The 16,865-nt window shown below is 39.3% G+C and overlaps 1 protein-coding gene across 4 annotated transcripts in view; it reads right to left on the bottom strand.

Moving 5' to 3' along the window:
- The window catches only part of raly (RALY heterogeneous nuclear ribonucleoprotein), a 130,355-nt gene that overhangs the window by 76,291 nt on the left and 37,199 nt on the right, over positions 1 to 16,865 (bottom strand). For 3 of the 4 annotated variants that reach the window (XM_051413818.1, XM_051413816.1, XM_051413815.1), the window contains exon 2: positions 946 to 1,073. The exons of the other annotated variant lie outside the window; for it this stretch is intronic. The gene's annotated coding sequence lies outside the window, so the exon portion shown is untranslated. The remainder of the gene's footprint in view (positions 1 to 945; positions 1,074 to 16,865) is intronic. 4 annotated transcript variants of the gene reach the window in all.

Here is a 16,865-nt window from a genome sequence, read left to right as displayed (position 1 = left end):
GAAAGACTTAAAAGGCTCTGATTGGAACGCCTGTTCAATCGAACTTCATTTACAGGCACTCAGCATACACACGCACACACATCCATATGTGCTACACTCATGTAAGGTATGCATACCTTGGATTTAATTTACTCAGTCTCAAAATTAAACATAGAACACACACGCACATGCCCTCTAGTGCCAACTTGATCTTAATCAAACTCCCACTGACACACACTGAAGTTGCACCCATAGAAAGACTCAGCGCTTCCTCTCTCACACACACAAACACACTCAAGGATCAGTGTTGTTCTAAGTGAATTGTCATTGGCAGCCGATCCCCTCTTGTCCCTCCTAACCAATTCATTTGCAGTCTAGTCCAATCAAACCACAACTGAGACGGATGTGTGAGGCTCCGCTCATCAGCTGTTTCATATTCACATCAGCAGATCACAGCACACATCTCGTTCCAATTATTTTCTAATTTTAGCTTGTTTTTCATCTGGACTGGTCAGGCTTCAGGAGGAAGGAGGAGTTCAGCTGGAAACAGTTTGGGACCAACACAGTTTAATCCCAGGTGGTTAAATACCGATGCCGCTTTTTCACGCCCCTTGGTGTCTCATGCAGATGCCCCAGGTACCCTTCAGCGTTTGTATAAGACACCTTTTTAACTTGTAGATAACCTAGTAAAACAGTTTAGTGATTTGGATTAAAATAAGTACCTTATCTTCAGTTTAACATGGGACACAAACCCTTGTTTCCTGGGTGAAAGTCCTGAGTTTGTTTGACCCATCCATCTTTACATGAACTGTTTACACTATGTCACACTGATTGGGTTACATTGGAGTTAGATGTAACCCAAACGGTACCTTGTGCAGCCCGGGGAATGAGAACAGGCTGCTGAAAAGACACTTTTTCTATATCCAAAATGATTGGGAAAGATTGGGAAATCCTGAGTTGACTCACCGAGTGGATAACCAGCGTTGTGTGACCGCTTTGCGAGATCGCGGTTGTTGGGTTGGTGAAGCCAGATGACGAAAAGATATCCTTGGTTTGTTGAACTTGCTTCGTAGTACAGGCCTCTGGAATGGAACCTGTAAAGGATACCACAAATTAAAGTATTTGAAACTCCCCAACAAGCTGGAAAATACCCAATCCATATTATCACCATAAAAGTTTTTAAGGCTAATGTGTTTGCGAATAGTTGTCTATTTACAATTTCAGTAGACACACAACATTATCATCGCATTGCAGTTTGTGTCAACATGATGGATGTTAGTCCAACATTTCTCCTCCTTTTAGATCTGGATTTGTCTCCTCTTGAGTTTAATATCTGTCCCATCAGCTGCATGAGGTTTCTTCACTAGATAGTCGCTGTCACTTTTTCTGCCTGTTTGGTTCTGGGCAGGTAGTGTACAGCGGGTTAATCAGAGCTAACCCTGAACCCTAACGTTAAACTAAAACTATAAACTAAAAGAGTGGAGCTGGTGATAATAACTGAGGGTGCTGTCAATAAGTGAGCACTACCCTCCCTTTAGAGACCCTGTGAGGTAAATTGAACCTGTATCACTGCAGTTGAGTGTTTCACTGCTGTTTATTATGACTATCAACCATCCTGACACAGCACAGCCACTGACTGTTGTGCCAATAGATCACTTTTGATTAACCGCTGACTCTCTGACACCCAAAAACAGCAGAACAAACTACAGTAGCCAACTTTCATCTAACACAGGACTAGACACTGTTTTCATATCGTGCTGCAGTTTCTTAATAAAAATCTTTATCTACGTCAGTAAAACCTTCTCATTCATACATTCTCTACTGATATATAAGTCAGGGATGATGGGAGCAGACTGCCTTGAAATAATTAAATTGAATAATGTTTAGAGCCTTAAGAATGAAATAACTGACAACATGTTTAACATTAAAACTAAGCTTCTAAATGTAAAAGGTTATTTCATATTTTTTATTTCCATAGTCAACTGTTTTATTGGAGTTTGCTCTAGTTTGTTTAATTAAAGCAAGTCTTAATTTAATGAGAGAATAATTGGGGAAAATATCGATATGAAACTGACTTTGGAAAAAGGGCATTTTGAAATAAACAACAAATCCAATATAACTGTGTTACTGTGTGAATGATGTAAGAGTCAGAGTAACAAGAATGATGAAATAATAATTCAGTTATTGAATTATTTCATTATTTATTGCTTCATTTAAAAATGTAACCGTATTTATTCATTATTTCATATTGTATCATTAAACAAACACACACAGCTGCACTCCACACACTGTACAACACACAGTCTTGGCAGTCGTCAGTAAACGGCGTCGTTTGCATATTGCACATACTGCAGCTTCTTTGTCATCAGTCTCACCACCCCCACCCTCAGCACCACACTGAGGCTGGATTTCGTGCTAATTAGACCCATACAAATAAATAACAACAGACAAACTGAACTGACAGGGGGGCTGATGGGCGCTCACAGCCCGGTGACGGCTAATATTTTAAGAAATTCTTTTTATAGAGTTCTTAGCGATGAGTTTCATGCAAACAGTGTCACAGGCAAAAGATAAAAGGAACTTCACACAAAATCATAACACGCACACATATGCCTTTTTTAACCTTTATTCAAAGAAAATCTACTTTCCTTTTCTATGAACCCCATGTATGAAATAATAATGATACGGAGAATTGTATTTCATAGGCAGATATTTATAATTTAGAGCAAGTACATACACAACAACCTTAGTTAGAATCTCTAAACACAGTGTATAACTGTTAGTAATGGGACTGCTCTACTCCAGGGATCTAGAGTCAGAAAAGCTTTTTCCCTTTTTTGTATTACTCTGAATGCTAAGAGTTGTAAAGTAATTCTGGAGGTATTTTCACCCTCTGTAATTTCCTATTTTACCACTCCTCTACAGCCTGCACCAGCTACCGGTGGACTCTCAAATCCGATTTGAGACACTGGTACTTGTCTACCATGCTGCAAATGGCTCAGGCCCATCTTACATCGAGGACATGGTCCAACCATACACCTTAGCCAGTTCTCTACATTCTGCTACTGCCAATCAGCTGGCTACTCCCTCACTACAAGGAGGGCTACAGCTCAACAAAATCATGACTGCTGGCTGTCCTGGGTCCACAATGGTGGAACGAGCTCCCCATTGACATCAGAAACTGTACACATCTTTCATTGCTGACTGAAAACTCACCTTTTCAGATTGCACTTTGGACCGTGAATTAAAAAATAAATCCAACACAACACCAAACCTTTTTCTCTATTTCTTATTCTCTTATTGTTCTAAATGTTGCACATGCACTTGCATGATCCTTGGAGTTGTTGGGTAATATCGACATGGTTGAATGCAGTTATTGTAAGTCCCTTTGGATAACAGCCTCAGCTAAATGAATGTAATCTAATGTTAAAACGTTTTTGTTAATTGATACCCTCAATTTTCAGTGCTTTCTCATTCCCAGGGCGTCAAATACTGGCATTTTGTCACGCCACCGGTGTCAAATACAGATGTACAAGGTACCCTTTAGTGTCTATATGTGACGCACCAAGCTTACATCTAACTCCAGTGTAACCCATCCCCATGACATACTGTAAATAGTTGTGTAAAGTGTTCTACTGTTCTGTTATGATTTGGCGCAATACAAATAAAACTGAATTGAATTGAATTAAAGTTTAAATAAGTTGACTGTGTGTTTCACATGGGACACAAACCCCAGTCTCCTGGGCAAAAGTTGTGTGGTTGCACAGCATTTTGTTTGTGGTGAATATCACAAACCCGCCAGCTAAGTGTTTGTCTAGAAACCATTAGCCTACTCTGTTGTCATTAGTAGGCGGAAAAATACTTTTTTTTTTGTTAAAGATTACAAACCAACAGCAAAATCCATCAAAAACGTGTATGTCAGCATCTGTCAACATATTGGCTACCTGTTTCTGCCTCTGTCCTTTCACTTTATCTCTCCTTCTCCACCTTTCTGATTGTCTGTGTGTTTTTCTCCGTCTTTCTCCCTGCAGGAAGCAAGAAAAAGAAAACACTAAGATAGCGGGATATAACAACTCAGGCTCCTGCTGGCGGCTGCAGACTGGCATTTCAGCTGATTGGCACTGCAGGCGGTTAACACTGCAGCACATACAGGATGTTAATGCACAGCCCGAGGATACCCTCACATTCTGGACTTTGTGTGTGTGTGTCTGTGTGTGTGTGTGTACGTGTGTGTGTGTGTGTGTGTGTGTGTGTAATTGGTAGCTATTTTTTCACATTTGTGGGCAGACTTCTATTTTCCATGAATGCATTTGAGAATCATTAAAATGTGTGTAAGTGTGTGTTTGTGCACCTTTATCTATATTACCAGAGGCTGTAATTGTACATCTGCTGACACACACACACATTCTCATTCTGTGTGTGTCTGTCTTTTTGTCTGTTTGATTAATTCCTGAATCAATCTCTGCACTCTCTGTCAAACTCAGTTAGCTGTCAATTTACCATGTACAGAAGCCTCTCAGAATCAGTCTTGTGGCCACAAGGTTGTAGGTTCAAATACCGTGAGAAGAAAGTTAAAGAGAAACGTCCCCTCTCACTTTTTGAGGTCACTGTGACCACTTGTCTCGAACACAAATTTATTCAGTGGTAATAACATCTAAAGTCATGTACTTATTGTTATTTTGAGGCAGTTATAGTTTTTGTTTTATACTACTTTATACTTTTTACTCCACTACATGTTTTTACAGCTAAAGTTAATGGTTACTTTGCAGATTCATTTTTAAAATTAAAAATCTATAGTCAGTTTATGAAATATGATATATTGTTATGGATTAAACTACTTAACGAAATATAAAAGTTATTATTAGCTCCAACTACAGCAAGACTAAGTCTAACATATGCATGCAAAAAGTAACAATTTTGTGGTAATCCATAAAAAAATATATATATTTTAGATTTCTTAAAGATCTGTCTGGTTGTCCTGACTTTGCCCGGCTAACCAGCTAATCCAAAAGGGGTCAAAGGTGTGGAGCCAGCCTCAAGTGGCTGTTCGAGGAACTGCAGTTTTTGTTACTTCCATTTTGGATGTTGCCGCTTGGTTTGGACCGAAGTGATGCACCGACCGACACTGCCATACTGCTAACATGGCCAAAAAGCTGTTCATATAAATGCATCCATAGTAATTCACTGATATAAAACAATATAATGTGGTTAATGCCTTTCAAAATGACCCATAGGACAGTTACAATTTTAAAAGAACACATATATATGAGCAATTGAATGTGTTTGACATGCACCATTCTTGACTATTTGAAGAAGATGAGATGTGAACAATGGTCTCCAGTGACAAAGTGTGACACTTTAAACATCCATCCTTCCACCGTAACCTCCTATGAGATTTTGTGGTGTTATAACAAAATCATACTATACTTCCACCTTTTCCTCTGACAAAGAGATTTGAAAAAATGTTCACTGCTGTTGTTTGTCCAGTGAGGACATTGTTTCAGTACATATTGAATTGAATATTTCTCTACTTTTACTTAAGTAAATAAGCTCAACACTTCATTGACTCCGTTTCCACATATATGTTTGCTTTTCATTCTTCCCTTCTCAATCTGTTATTAATTTCCTCTATCTGTGTTTACTTCATTCCTTCCTTCATTCCTTCCTTCCTCTCTTTCTTCCTTCTTTCATTGATGTTTTTTTCCCCCCATCTTTTTAAAGTCAAACACACACACACTTACACACACACACACACACACACACACGCATACAGTGGACAGAGTGGACAGAGCCCTGGGGTGAAAGATGCTGAATGCTCAGTGAAGTACGAAACAAGGGTGAGACTCAAGTCTCATCTCTACCTCTCTCCACCACTTCCCCTCTCTTTCTATTTTCCTTTTTTCCCCCCCAAAACACCACTCTCCCTCCTTTTCCAACTTTCTAATATTTTTACTCTGCATTTTTCTTACTTTTGTACTCTCTGTCTTTTGATGAATTGAATTATCTTTAATTTCATATATATTCCGCATTGTGTACAACAGCAATTCATATCTGTGTGTAAAATATTAATGGAAACAAGAGTTTGACCTGTTTTCTCTGATTTAGATATTAATCCCTCAGCCAGGAGAGACTGCAGTTTTGTTTACTGGATCGGCAACTGGCTGCTGATATTTGGTAATATTAATGTAAACTAAAGGTTAGATGTGTTTCCTGTTAATTAATCAATCACAGGCAGAGCACACATGAAATCCCACGTGTAATATATTTCAACATGTAATGTACAAGAGCAAATGACACGAATATATGGTCTACTATGTTTACGTGTTTGTATTCAAAAGGGATGTGTTCAAGGGACAAGAAAAACGCGTCTGATCTCCATGTATTTGTGAACAATGTGTCAAACTGCAACAGATAGCCAACAAGGGACACTGATGTAGGAAAAATGATATGTATTCCCTCGTATTTACAGACATGACTACTTTAGTCCTGCACGTGCTATAGATAAAATATCAGTATACACATAAGACAGTGCCTCGTGTCCACCTGCTGTGAGAATCTCGGCGCCCTGCCGTGTGTGCAGCGAGTTCCCTCCATATCAAACACGCTTGATGTTTGCGAGGCGTCGCAAATCCCATCACTGTTGACAATGACATCAGCATTCAGCAACACAATATCTGAGCGTGGCTGAGAGTTATATTCTGATCTGTTTCTTATTTATTGATTAACAACGTTGAAAAGTTTCAGTTTTGTTTCACTTTCCCAACAGGAAAAACAGACATTTATAAAAAGAAAAAAAACGTTTTGACTTTCTTATTTTCAACCAAAGACATTGTTCTTTTGTTGTTTCTCTTTCTTTTTTCTTCCTCGATCTCTGTCTAAATGTTTCTCTTTCAAACACAAGTTGTTGTTTGACATTTTATACATCTACCACACACACACACACACACATACACACACACACACACACACACACACACATACAGGCTGTCTTTAAACAGGATTAGCAACACAGCCTTATGCTTAAATAAAGGCCTTACTAAATACTTTAATGAGGCAATTGGATGCAAAGTCATGACACTCTCTCCCTGCACACACACACACACACACACACACACACACACACACACACACACACACGTATAAACTGCTTATGCATGCATATTTGCTTAGACAAATATTTATAAATCCTGTTTATATGCCAACATTTAAATTCAGGTAAATACATACAGTAGCTGCACACACACACACACACTTACTGAGGTGTCTTTTGAAGGAGATAAGAGGACAAAATGAGTAGGGCAGGGAGGAGAAGAGGAGAGAAGGAAAGAATAAAGGAGGGGTGAGGAGGGGTTAGGAGGACAAGGACAGAAGATAACGGAGGAGCAGGGATGGATTAAAAGAGAGGAGGGAAGGAGTGATGAAAACAAAAGAAAACCAGAGAAGGAGCAGAGAAGAAGGAAGTGAATGAATAGAAAGAGGAGCAGATGACTGAGGGGGGAAACAGGAAAAAGCATTCATTTGGTTAAACTGCCAAACTGACTGACATTTGACTGGCTTTCAGTTGACATCTCCATGGTAATGGGTAACTATGGTGACAAGTGACAGTACGGAGAGGGAGAAGAGAGGCAGTGACCCTGACAATATGTAATGTATTATGGAATAGAACAATAGAACAGCAGAGCTGCATTAGAAGGACACTTCACCCAAATGAGATTTTCTCTCCCAGTACAATTGAACAAAACTTTTTGTGGCGCTCACAACAATGAAAACTTCAATTTAAATAGTACTGCATCTTTCCAGGAACAGTGTCTCTATTACTCTAGATAATCCACAGAACACACTGTCAACTTTCTTCAAGAGGAATATGTACATGAAAATGACAATTTAAATCAGTACGAATTAGGGAACATTAATACATAATTTAATGAGTAAACTTGGAACATTTTTCAATTAATTTCTAGCATAGCCTGCAGAGTGGTCAGTGAGAGCCAGTTGAACGCGCACAAAATAAACAAACAAAAACACAGTTCGACAATTACAGAGAATTCCCTTTTCAATTGTGGATTTTAAATAATTTAAAATATTAAAATACTTTCAGGTTAACAAATGGATCTCTCTCAGAATTTCTATTACCTGTCTCTGATACTCAGCCCCCAGCACATTGTTCTTTATTGTTCTATCTTTTAAAAAAAGGCCTCACTAATTTCCTAAAACAAGTGGAGGCAGATGCATAAGACTGTGTAGATTCACAACTAAAATAGGAGTACGCACAAAGACAGAAACATGCATACACATTCTTCTCCTTACATTTATGTGCATACAGCTGATTCTGTTCTATAAATCTCAATTATTGTGGCTTGTACCTTCATTTCCTTTCCCACGACTGACCATAAATGGATGTAGAAACGCACGTAAACAACCATTTGCATATTAATACATGTGCCCGCTCCGATGCATATTAGACATTAGAAAAAATGCAATTTAACCGATTGTGTTGTCGAGATTCTCCAACAGCATCAGAACTGATAATAAAAGAAAAAGTGGCGGCTGTGGCTCAGGAGGTAAACCGGTCATCCACTCATCCGAAAGTTGGCGCTTTGATCCCTGGCTCCTCCCACTGCTTGTCGGGAGGCTTTACAAGTACAGTCCATTTACCATTTACAAGTGACAGTTAGACTGCTGTGGCTATTCATAGCACCTGTAATTCATCACATGTACCTGCAAACCATCACCTTGGTTATCATTATTAAACGTCAGAAGGATGATCAATGATTAATCTATAAGTGTTCATAATTCAGGATCAAATGAAAAGATCATTAACACAGAGATGAGGGCTCAAGTGTAAAGATTTATCAATTATAATATTCATCACTGAAATTAAAAGTTTGCCTCTGAGTAACATTTTACTGATCACAAAGTGTGTAGAGTGCAAAAAGAATAACACAATCAGTGAAACAGTTGGTAAACAACCCAAACAAACAATGTTTCACTCCAAGGTTACATTTAATGTCCACTTCATCATTTCATCAGCATGCTATATCTTGAAAACCATTTATACGCCAGGTCTGAAGTATGCGTGATGCACATTCTCGAACCTTGTGAGGCAGCTGGACAATGGTGGCTGCTAGAGAGGTTAGTGTAGATGCTGTTAGCATCAGTTATATCAGAAGAGGATTTCTTCATTGAAAGAAGAGAAAAGAATGTTTTTCTCGATGGAAAATATGTTTTCACTATTGGCTGTTATATGGTTCGTTGATCTGATTGCTGGAAGTTCGCTCATGATAGACTGTATCTGTATCTGTATTCTTGTTTTATACATATATTATACATAATGCAGTATTTTTTGAAGGTGACTGCAATCTTTTCAAACACTTTCTGACGACAACTTCCCAGATGTGTCAGCTTACACATTCTCACTGCACATTCTTCCTTTTAATACCAGTTTATGTTTGGGCAAAGGTGTATGATGTTTTTACACACACGTTGTTTATACATCCAGCCACTGGACGATGTGGTTTTAAAGAAAGATTCCAACAGAAAATAATGCATTTCTGTGGATTATATGATCATTTATGAATCATCAGCAAACAACATTATGCAAACCAATAGCTATATGACAAAATTACACCGAAAGGGCAGAGGTTGTAACATGCAATACTTTTCCTTGAATGTAAAGCATACTAAACCACTGCAACAGCCATTTAGGGTAACAGCAGCTACATTATTTTGTCTTCATCTAGATGACATTTCCAGAAGTTGTTCTGACTTTTACAATCTACACATTTGTCATTTATAAAATCCAAAGTTCAGTGTGTAACCTGCTGTCCCCATAACAAAGACTTCAGCATGTGAGAGTAAACGTTGTGTTTTTTGTCGATTGTCTCCTGCAGGAGATTTGTTTCAGTGGGTGTTTGACAGGAAATGTTGTTATGCAGCACTGAGAAAACATTGCACCCAGGAGCAAAGGCATTAAAAGAGGACTTTTTCTTCAGTTGGATTATTTCACTGTGTGTGAAAGTCTTCTGTGGGGTTTTTTTTCCTCTTAGCGGAGGAGATTCTGACTGTGAGACATCCTCTCTGGTTTCTACATGACGGCACAGGAGCATCTCTATAAAACTGTCAGCAATAAAGACTCTTATGCTTGTCTAGTGTTTATGTGTGAATGTTGCTTTTACTGGTGTCACACAATCGTAAAACTCGACACTAATATGTGTCTCTGTGAGTATTTTTGGTGCATGGAATAGAGTGTATGCATATGCAGGAGTGTGTATGTGTTAGTGTAATGCTTTTTATGTTCAGTTCCAGTTATGACCAATCCCTTTTACCCATATGAAAACACAGCTGCTCTCACAGCTGTGTTTATGTGCATGAGTGTGTGTGTGTGTGTGTGTGTGTGTGTGTACAGGCCCCTAACACGTGCAGTAGTTAATATAATGGTATTTATATTTACAACAGCAGAAGCGTATTATCATGTTCACAATAAGGATTTTACTGCAGCAAGACTTTATTAGAGGAAGGCTCTCTCTCTGTGTCTCTGTGTCTCTCTCTCTCTGTGTGTATATATATGTATATGTATGTGTGTGTGTGTGTGTGTGTGTGTGTGTGTGTGTGTGTGTGTGTGTGTGTAGATACTGAATGTAATACCTCAGCACTTAATTATAATGGACCTGTGTCTATATATGCGTTTTTATGAGCTTGTGTTGATATGTTTAAACAATGATAGATGGTGGCAATTTCTTCTCCACATCATAAACAAGGTATATGTATCTCTTTACCATTCTTAAACACACACACACACACACACACACACACACACACACACACACACACACACACACAAGCTAGTGCAGCCTGTACTGGCTGTATGTGAAATGTTTTGAGTGAAATCATGCACTGGATGTACATTTATATCTTATTTATATCATTACTCTAAGCCCACTTTCAACACGTGGTAAAAGAATATGCATACAAATGTTCAGTTGAAAGTATTTAGTTGCATAATCATTTTTAATAGGTCAGCCACACTGCTTGTCGTTGCTATAACAACCAGAACCCAAGCTGAGCTGTTTGTTTGTTCTGTGAGAGCAATGTCAACAAATGATGAAATGTTGGATATTCTGAATGACAAATGGCAAACTGTCCACTGAGGCAGTATGCTCTGTTAGCATTCAGCTCAGAGCGCAGCTCAGCTGAAGCTCACAAAGGTTGAGCCTGAAAAGCTGAGTATGGTGTACATCCTCAGATACATCCTCAGATATACACCATATACAGGATGGCTTTTTACCTTGAAGTAAAACAGCCCGGTCAGTAGCGAAAGGGTCGCTGTTTCGATCCCCAGCACTTACAGGAGGGTGCATTCCAGCTGGGAGCTGGGGACTGAAGGGTGGCTGGCATCACAACTGCAGTGCTCACCATCTCGGCCTAAGTAGAGACCTAAGTGCCCTTGAGCAAGGCACTGAACCCCAAAACTGCTCAGTGCATTGCAGGTGACCCTGCACTCTGACCTCTCTGATGTGTAACTAGGACGGAAAAAGACAAATTTAATTTACCTTGTGTACATATAAAATAATCTCTTTTAAATCTAAATTTGAGTAACATGGCCTTTCCTTAAGCGTCACCCTCAGGACAACTTTACATTTTTTGCCCCGCTAGTGTTACAGATCTTAAGTGCAACACACACCAGCAGCATCGCAAAGCATCACACAATTTCACAAGAGCATCAACTGATACATGCAGCACACACCAGATGCACTACAGACTGAGGGAGTAGGCAGAGTACAAAAGCTGGTGCCAATCCAGAAACATAGTAATATTGCTGCTTTTCTGGGGAGCAGCCTCGCCTTGTCGCTGGGAACTACAGAACTGCAGCGTATCCCCACGAGATGACCTGCATCAAGACGCCGATGGTGTGTGGGCTTACATAGAAAACAGGGGGTGCAGCCTCACTATAGGTCACTAGCAACATGGATGTTATTTTCATTAGCTTGTAAGAGTAGTAGTAGTGATTAGCAAATGAACTGATGACAATAGAATGACTTCCATTAAATAATAACAAAAGTGAATGCAAGTAAATGTTTTGGAAAAAAAACTTTCAATTTTGACATGATAAAACGACAGAATAGAGGAGTGCAGTTTCACCACTGATGTTGACAAGCAGAACAACAGCTCAGACTTCTGAAATAAAGTTGGAAGCACGAACATATCAGAAGTGAAATACAATCCAAAGCAGGTGCAGTAAGTCATAGGAAATAAAAACAATACAACACATATACACACACACACACTACTTCCCCACATGGACACGAGGATAGTCAACAAATGATGTACAGAACAGCCCACAGCATTTATATGGATATGTCTCTCTCACACACCAACACAACAGCAAAAGTACATTGTGTGTGTTTGTGAGTGTGTGTTGGGTTTCATTATTCTGAATTTAAGTGCAAGTCACACATACACCTCCACATAAGGTCCTGCATGCACACACACACACACAGTCCACACCACTTTACACTGACACACTCCCCAGCCACACAAACACACACACATTAGGGTCTCTCCATCATTGTGTCACTGTATCAAGCACACACCCACACATACACATATATTGCATTCTCAGTCATTCTATTGAACACATGTATCCACATACACACACACACACACACACACACACACACACACACACACACACACACACACACACACACAGCGCCAACAGGAACAATACCAGCTGTGTCAGGATGATTGACCATCCCATAAGCCTCTATAGTATGAGCTGCTGTGTCCCACAATGCACTGCAGCCAGTCTATGAGTCTTTGAACCACCATTTAAAAGTTTTTTGGAGATGTCACCAAGCTGTGTTCCCAAACACCGAACAGCCATCCGTGTAAAACACATCATTAACTGGAGTTCATTAGTCTTCGTCCCAGCCGCCTGTCGCATGTCATCGCTTCACAAAGTAGCTAAGGTAAACGTAATGTCTGAAGATCATCATGAATACGGTTTTATCCTCAACTGTTCAGTTTAGTGTCAGTTTTGACATCAAGCCAAAATATTTGGAGTTTGTTCAAAGGGAGGCACCGGAGGAAAAGGCCAAACTGTAAAAGGTCATGGAGGTGATCTTTATATACACCCAGCTTGCTACCTTGCTATAGCTATGGAAAAACATTATGAGAAGTGTGCATGAGATCAGGTCAGGTTGCAGTAAGTTACTGTAACTACTCCTCACAACCTCTACAGCAACTTTCAGGACATCGTCAAGACTCTCTGTTCTGTTTTTTTCCCTAACCAATCAGCAAACAAAACAGCAATTCAGTCTCCATCAAGCTGTTATGGCAACCTGAACCTAAGTAGGAAAATGAAGCCCGCACTGAGGATAGATGGACTGATAATACATTTGGTCACTACAGTAGAACTAAGTATCTGACGAGGAGATTTGGAATTGCTGGTGGTTCTACATTAAAAATCAGATTAACAAAGTCATTTGGATTTATGGTGACCAAATTTCAAGTCACCAGAGAGGGGGATGCTTTCCACAGGCTGGACTTAAAACCCACGGTTGCTGCAGCAAGGACTCAGCTTTAGTACAGCATAAGCTCAAGCAGCTCAACAACCAGGGTTCCCCTGACATATTTCAAAAGGTTGTGATTGGCATTGTCATAGGTTGTTTATACTTTAAAAGGTCTGTTGTGTAATATTAGCCATTTTTATCCACCGGGGATGCGAGTCGCCTTCCGTGCATCACCATAGTTTCTTCTTCACACCTGGAAGGGGAGCTTAAAACGAGTGATTTTCAATCTCCAACTGCACTGTTACATGCCACTAAATCCTACACACTGGACCTTTAATTGTGCTATTGTTACGACTGGCTCAAAGTCACAGCACATTAAGGGACACCATACTAGGTACAATGCAAAGGAATAACATTTATTTACAACAAGACAAAAGAAGGGCAACACAAACAAAGGCTGGGATCTTGTGCCAGGGAGTTGAGAGAGTGAGGGCGGAGAAAGGATCCACTTATATAGGCCGCACCCACTGCTTCATGCAGGTGCCCTCAATCATCACTCAGGAAACTACACCTTGAACACAGAGACATAACAGGCAGACATGCAGAGGGATAGCAGAAGAATACAATGACATGTAACAGCTATTAATTGTATTCAAAAGGTATTTAGTGGAGTTTTCATGAGTGTGTCCATTTTTTGTTTGTGTGGTGCATTTGCGTGTTCCTGCCAATGACTGCACACTATGCAGCAATGCACCAGCAAAATGAGCGAAGACTGCTAGCTAGTAAACATGGATGGAGAAAGTGCAGGATTTTAAACTTTTAATAAAAATCTTTTGAATTTGTTAGACCTTGGACGGATAAACACAATGTGTTCTTTATTTGTTTACAAGAAAACTCCATAACCTTAAACTGTAGGGGAGTTAGAGCAGGCAGGTAGAAAGGTAAGAAGCTTCACAGTAAAAAAAGACATGATGCCAGAATACTCTCTAAAAGTTAGTGAACATCACAGACTGATGACACAGAGCACAGGTAGAGGATCTGAGGCTGGATTTCTTTCCTTCATTATTGCTGATACAAACAGCTACGACTGCCTTTATTATAAAGCCACTGTTTGCCTCGTGTTGTCTCTGATCCCGCTATTGTTCTTCTGTAGCAAACAATCAGAGGTCCTCTCTGAGAAACTGTTTTTATTGTTGCCTCCTGCTAACCCTGCCAGCCTCTTGCTGCAGAAATAAAGCCTTTGATTTGTGGTCACAATTAATCCCAACAACCACGTTTGCTTCATTAAGACAACAACAACAACAACAAAACAACAAAAAACAAGAACAACAGGGTTTATTCAAGCGAGGAAGAGTATTGCTCTGGAAAGAGGGCGAAGGAGAGTGTGTGTTGCTATAGTGCACTGAAGCGAGGATGTGTAAAGTCATATTAATAACACACACACACTTGCTCATTTCCATAGATGCACAAAGAAACACACACTATAAAACTGAGTTTCTATTCTGCTACAGTGAAGGGGTTAGGCCACATCATTTCCCACTGTCAAAACTGTTCAAAAGATTTTAAAGAAAGTGAAAGTGAGCTACAGTGCAAACAGTAGTTTCATTTCTGTACCACAAATATATATTTAATGATTTATAGTTGACGTTTAGTTTAGGCAACTGAAACAACCTTTTCATGGTATACCACTGTCTTGCTACTTAGAGAGGACAGTAAACATATAAATATAAGGGACCAGATGTATAAACCATGCATACTCATGAAAAAAGTACTTGCGCTACTTTCCACAGATGTTTCTAAATGTATAAAAATCCACATGGGGTGAGAATGCGTGTATCGGTACGCATCTTTCACACCATACATACCACACGTAGTTATAGTGTGATGTTGGCAAAAAAGGGAAAAATAAAAGTGTGAATTTAGGTGACACTTTTTTCTTTCACTACACTGTGTTAGAATGCAATCTGTAGTTTAAATAAATGTTCACTAACATAGGGATGCTTGTGTTTTTAACAACCCTTAATTTAGTTCTATCTTAAGTAAATATGTTTGTCACTGCATTATAATTATTATGATAATAATCTTTATATAAATAATCCAATAAATACAAACTTAAAAATAAATATTATATATATTATCCTGTATTACTGAGAAATAAGAATAACCTTCAGATGTGAGTGACTATTTAACAGGTTGTTAAAGCGCTGCTATATAAAGGCAGTAGGCGTGCGTAATGGGTGTGCCTAATGATACAATGGCTGCTTTGGTGCAGCTGGAATATATTGCTTCTGTACAATTTAGGTGATAATGAATATTTAAAGACAGTTTCAAATCAAACGCATTTTCTAAAATCTCCTCCAGGGTCCGAAGCTCGGAACTAACGGCGTTCACTGCCACCATTACCTCCTGCCATTCACCTTGCTTCATTCTATTGTTCATGCCAGAGCTTAGGGATTCAAATAACGCATGTTTTCTTTTATTAGTTTGATCCACCATTACCTTCTGTTCACTTTCTGTAAAACTGTGCTTCTTCTTCATTTGCTGCTTTTATGCCATTTCTCCTCAGAACGTATCTAAATGCTGATCCTTCCTATGCAAATCAGCCAGTTGAGGATGCGTTTCAAGCCATTTATAGTAAATCGTGGGAATGGTCAGGAGGCTCGTGCAGGTGTGCATGATTTCAGGATGAGTGAGATGTATGAGGGAAAAACACGTGGGAACACTACCAATGCTCTTTAAATTTGCATTTCTTTGAAGGGTTAGGTTTACAGGTTTATGCCTTTAATAGACAGAGATGACAGGAAATGAAGGGATAGAGAGATGAGGAATGATGTGTAACAAAGGTCTTTTCGGCTGGGCTCCAGACAGCGATGTCACTGTTCATGGTCGGGGCCTTGAACCCACTACTTTCATGTTTGATTATGCGGTTCTCTATGCCACCAACGTGGGTATCAAGAGAGGACTACACTGAAAATGTTTCTTTTGAGTAACAAACAATTCCTGTAGTCATGAAAGGTGACTGAACAGCAGCAGTTTGTATTCAAAGAAGTTACAATGGATTCCAATGCAAAACCAGAGGTAGGGCAAAAAAAAAAAAAATATCCATAGAAAATTTAAAAAACAATTATACTGCAGTACACTGAAGCTTCTAACCATACTTTCCAAATTAATATCCAGTGTATATAATTTAGTGGAATCTAGGAATGTAATTACAAATCGCAACTCTGTCTCTTCACCCTCCCCTAGAAATGCCCCTATTTAAAGCCCATGCTTGGTTCGTCCCTTCTGGGCTACAGTAGAAACACAACGTTCAACATGACGGTCTCCATGGAAGGCGACCCGCGGCGTAGTGTAGATGTAAATGGATCACTCTAA

Source organism: Dicentrarchus labrax, unplaced genomic scaffold (assembly GCF_905237075.1).
Source record: "Dicentrarchus labrax unplaced genomic scaffold, dlabrax2021, whole genome shotgun sequence".
In the NCBI taxonomy this organism is placed as follows: Eukaryota; Metazoa; Chordata; class Actinopteri; family Moronidae; genus Dicentrarchus; species Dicentrarchus labrax.
Note: the sequence above shows the minus strand (reverse complement) of the source record. Positions and strands in the feature narration are given on the sequence as shown.